The sequence below is a fragment of the Herpailurus yagouaroundi genome, unplaced genomic scaffold, assembly GCF_014898765.1.
Source record: "Herpailurus yagouaroundi ecotype Mexico unplaced genomic scaffold, PumYag 187, whole genome shotgun sequence".
Taxonomy (NCBI): domain Eukaryota; kingdom Metazoa; phylum Chordata; class Mammalia; order Carnivora; family Felidae; genus Herpailurus; species Herpailurus yagouaroundi.
In genome coordinates this window covers 24,524,499-24,530,096 of record NW_024412418.1, presented here as the reverse complement: position 1 = coordinate 24,530,096, position 5,598 = coordinate 24,524,499, and the positions used below count along the sequence as shown (strand labels likewise).

At 35.7% G+C, this 5,598-nt stretch overlaps 1 pseudogene; it reads left to right on the top strand.

The window, feature by feature from the left end:
• Positions 1–2,000: 2,000 nt before the first annotated feature.
• On the top strand, positions 2,001–2,821 carry LOC121043636 (spliceosome-associated protein CWC15 homolog; annotated as a pseudogene).
• Positions 2,822–5,598: the final 2,777 nt, after the last annotated feature.

Below are 5,598 nucleotides of genomic sequence, written 5' to 3'. Positions count from 1 at the left end.
ACTGCTTATTGAATTATCTGATGGGAGGACTGAGGCCCAATCTGTCATATTCAACAATCTATCCACAGACCTACTGAGCATAGCAGCTAGCATATTATTAAAAAAAATTGTTGAATGAACATCCATATAGTTCACATAATCACATGTATAAAATATCTTCTCTTCTGAAAAAAGATGAACATCTAAAGTAACTCCTTTTGATGGGGCACCTAGGTGGCACAGTCAATTGAGCGTCTGACTTCAGCTCAGATCGTGATCTCACGGTTTGTGAGTTTGAGCCCACAGTCACTGATGTCAGTGTAGAGCCAGGTTTGGTCCCTCTGTGTTCCCCCCACACACACTCTGTCCTTCCCCCCACTCACGCTGTCTCTTTCTCTCTCTCCCTCATACATAAAGAAAACATTTTAAAAATTATTTAAAGTAACTCCTTTGAGAGAATGTAAAGAGTTCACAACATCTCTTACTCATTCTAGTATCTTGCAGACCTATCTGCTAGCAAATCCAGCCTTCTATGGGACACCAGTATCCTAAGTTAAACTTAGCTAATTTCCCTTTTCTGACATCAACAAATATGGAGAACATCTGAGCACTAGTGTCTGTATATCCTCATACTGTTATATTTAGGTTATTTGTTGGCCTTCTCTTCTTTACATCATTCATCCAACTCCACTCTGTTCTGGATCCTTCCAGATATTCTGTTTCCTGCATCATTTAGGAATAACTTGCTGTAGATCTCAGACTAGTCACTTAACTTTCGAGCCTCAGTTTCCTATTAATAAAGTAAGAATAGTAATGTTTTTATATATTTGCTGACACTAAATTAGATGATGTATATGAAAGTGATTTGCATGGTGACTGGCACATAGCAATTCTTCTAGAATTATTCATCTTAATTTTTTCTTTTACTTTTATTCCTTGTGATTGTTCATGCAGAGCTATTTAGGTAAAGCTACATGAAGTCACTTAGTATCTTACTGTGTCTTCACGGTAATGTACAAAAATTGCTTTCTATATCATGAATAGTGATAAAGCAAATAAAATTTGCAAGGTCTTTAAATTGACCTAAATTGATCTTTTCTGGGTTTCACAGAGTACCCTTTAGTCCCCTGTATCTTAGAATTTTGAAACTTAATGTTTGACCTTTACTATTGAGGATAGAATTTGGAGATAATGAAGAATCCAGAGGTTCTGAAAAGTCGATCCAGGCAAGCCAGTAAAATCTTTGGTCCCTATTCTGAGACTAAAGTCTTAGGTCAATAGTAAAGCCCAAAACAGGAAATGACTCTGGGACATGTCAAGATTCATGTTGCATGACAGAGGTTGAGTATCAGGAACCAGAAGGATAAGACATTGCAGTAGAAAACAGGGATGTGGGAACAGCTGTAAAGGAAATTTGACTAGTTATATCTTCCTTTGTTCACAACATTCCCTTGGGTAGTAGTTTATGCCCCACAGTCCAGTATCTGATCCTATCCTATCAAACCCAATATTATTTCATAATCTTGGCCATTACCTCTTAGTTTAGGTTGTTCCAAACTAGAAGAAGTCTAATTATTTTATCCTGAACTTATAGGCTAGATTTTCCAGCCTTTTGCTCCAGCCGTTTTATATGATTTATATATATATTTTTTAAAGCTGTAAGTAAGGAACCAGGAGATTTGGATCTTACTCTCCACACTATCATTTTCTTGTTATGTAATTTTGGTTCAGCCCATTGATCTCTGAGCCTAATTTTCCTTGTCTTCCAATAATAGTCAAGATATATTTTTAGAATAAGACTTTCTTTAGAATCCATTCATCTCCCAATATCCTAAAGATGTCATCAATTAGTCTACATACAATATTCCAGTTGTCCATGCAGCATAGTTTTTCCTGAGGAAAAAATCATATTTTTTCTTTGTCCTCATTACTTTCCTAAGAAAGTTCAGAATTTTCTTGGCATTTTGATTACAAAAGGCTGCTAGTCTTATGTCCATGGTAACTTTAAAAGATGTGAATGAGGCAGAGGCTCCTGGGAGGTACCAGTCGTAATGGTGTCTGTATGATTTCTGGAGGCTGCAGCATTAGACCCCGGCCGACGTGAGCGGCAGCAGGGTAGCAGCATAAAAGATGACAACAGCAGCTAGGCCAACTTTTGAACCTGCGAGAGGGGGGAGAGGAAAAGGAGAAGGTGATTTGAGCCAACTCTCAAAGCAGTATTCAAGTAGAGCCCTACCTTCTCATACAAAGATAAAATATAGACAAACCACTCAGGATGCCCCTGAAGAGGTTCGCAACCGTGACTTCAGGAGAGAGCTGGAGGAGAGAGAGAGCGAGCTGCCGCTAGAGAAAAAAATAGAGATCATCCAACACGAGAACATACAACCTCCTCATCAGTGTCCAAGAAACCTCGGTTAGACCAGATTCCTGCTGCCAACCTTGATGCAGATGATCCTCTAATAGTTGAGGAAGCTGAAGATGAAGATTTTGAAGAGGAGAGTGATGATGATGATACTGCAGCTCTTCTTGCAGAGCTAGAAAAAAATTAAAAAAGAAAGAGCTGAAGAGCAGGCCAGGAAGGAACAAGAACAAAAAGCTGAAGAAGAAAGAATACGTGTGGAAAACATATTGAGTGGAAACCCTATCCTTAATCTCACTGGCCCATCCCAGCCTCAGGCCAACTTCAAAGTTAAAAGAAGGTGGGATGATGATGTTGTTTTCAAGAACTGTGCAAAAGGTGTAGATGATCAGAAGAAAGACAAAAGATTTGTAAATGATACACTGTGATATGAATTTCACAAAAAGTTCATGGAGAAATATATTAAATAGTACAGTTTTATGTGCTTAAAGACTGTAAAATGTAAACAAACAAACAAAAAAAGATGTGAATGAGAACAGGATGTACATGTAAGTGTGTATATATCACCCATAGTTGAAATGAGACCAAATTTAAGTATCACCTAACTATCACCATTCATCTTCAGTGTACACATGACACAGTATTAAGACCAGTTGGCCTTTTCTTAGACCCACAGTTATGCTTTTACATTAATATGCTAATGTTTTTAAAATTAGTATTTCCAATCTTTGTCTTTTCCTGAACTTCAGATCCAACTGCCTACCATACAACTTCATCTGCTTGTCCTAAGGTACCTTAAACTCCATATATCCAAAATGGAACTGTTAATCAGCCTTCTCAGATACCAACATGCTCTTCTTCTTATTTTTTACAATGGTTAGTAATCTCTTCCATTCAACTACCTACACAAGTTACCTGATAGCTTAACTTCTTCATTCTCTTACCCATTTCCACATCTAATTAGTCAAAAGTACAATTGATTCAACTTATTACATCCATCTTCAGCTAAAGTCCACCTCTCTGTCACCACTGTTTCTGCCCTAAACTTAGTCTTCATTATTTCTTGCCTGGAGTATTACAATAATTTTATGGCTATTATCTCTCTGGTCCAGGTTACCTTTACTTTTATTATCAGGCTCTTAACTTGCCTCTCTGTTTCCACTATTACCCATTCTTCATGCAGTAACGAAATTGATCTTTTAACAGTTAAAATCACATTATGTCATCTTCCTGTTTGAAATCCTCTAGAAGGTTTCCATTTCACTTATAATAATCCACATTGCTTGCCATGTCTACAAGGAGCTACATGGTTTTGTCATTTGTTCCTTTTTGAGCCTCATGTCCCAAACCCACCCTTCAGTATATTCTAGCTGTGTGAACTTCTTCCTGTTCCTAGAACATGCCAGATTGAATGCCACCTCAAGCCTTTGTACTACCTGTTCTCTTTGCCTGAAACAGATCTTATCCCAAATCTTCATCTACTTAGCTCCTTTTGTCATTCAGTTCCTGGTCAAATGTCATCTGGAAGAGGCCCTCCTTGACCAGTCTATTTAATGCTGCTTCTCTCCTGGCCTACATATTGCTTTTCATGTTGCCCTGTTTTCTCTATATCTTTTTCATGATCTGGAATTATCTTATTTACTGATCAATTTGTGTACTGTTAATTTTCTGTTTCCAAGCAGAGATAAATTGCCCTGCTTACCATGGATTGTACAAACTTATAAAACCATGCAAACTAGATTCTCAATAATTAATACAAATTTGTTTATAGTGTGTTTTCTTGGGGCAATGAATGACATTCCTGAGGAAATAGAGATCTTACTCTACTCTTCTACACTATCTGAAATTATTTTTCTTATAAAATGTATTGATTTTATACTAATAACTAAATATAAAAGTAAAATATCATATGCCTGATAATATACAATTTGTTTGTTTTCTATTTTTCATACCAAAAGAAGACTGTGTTCAACTTGATGATTTGGTATACATACTTATTGTGAAATGATTCCCATAAGTAAGTTAATTAACATGTCTATCACCTTACATTGTTACCTTTTCTTTTTTATGGGACTGTTTAAGGTCTACTCTCTCAGCAAATTTCAAGTATATAATACAGTATTATTAACTATAGTCATCATGCTATATATTAAATCATCAGAACATATTCACCTTATAACTGAAAGGTTGTATTCTTTTATCAACCTCTCCCCATGTCCCCTATCCTACAGCCATTCTATTTTCCATTCCTTTGAGTTTGAGTTTGAGTTTGTTAATGATGCCTCAATAATGCTGGACAAAAACCTCTCTGAATCCAGATAGATCATAGAACTAAATGTGAAAAACAACACAATAAAGCTCTAAATATTGGAAAAAAATAATATGTGTTAGGCGTAGTCAAGGAAATTAAGCATAAGCATTATGGAAAAGAAAATCAAATTTTACAATAAAATGGTTTCAGAACTTATCATTTTAAAATAATTATAAATCCTTGTGGTCCCTGGGTTGCTCAGGCAGTTAAGTGACTGACATCAGCTCAGGTCATGATCTCTTGTTCGTGAGTTCGAGCCCCACGTCAGGATCTTTGCTGACAGCTCAGAGCCTGGAGCCTGCTTCAGATTCTGTGTCTCCCTCTCTCTCGGCCCCTCCTTTGCTCACATTCTGTCTCTCTCTCTCAAAAATAAATAAATATTAAATATATATATTAATGAAATAAATTAATTAAATATATTAAATAAATAAATTAGTTAAATATATTAAATAAATATATATTATATATATAATCATAAATCCAAAGGAGGTTGAAAAGAAATGTATGCAAATTCCCATGAACACTTACTTTGTATAAAACTAAGAAATTGGCATTGCTACAATCCATAGAGCTTATTCAGATTTCAATAATTATACATGAACTTGTGTGTGTATATGTGTGTATAGTCCTATGCAATTTTATTACATGTGTAGCATTGTATAACCACATAAGCATCAACATACTCAACTATACCATTGCAACAAGACTCTCTGGTGTTATCCTTTATAGCCCATCGTGTACCTTCCACTCCTAACCCCTGGCAACCACTAATTCATTTTCCATCTTTATAATTACGTTATTTTATACACATAACATAAATAGAATCATGCAGTATATCTTCTTGATTTTGGCTTTTTCTATCAGTATAATTTCCTTGAGGTCCAACTAAGTTAGTTCACATATCAATAATTTGTTCCTTATTATTGCTGAGTTGTATTCTGTGGTATAG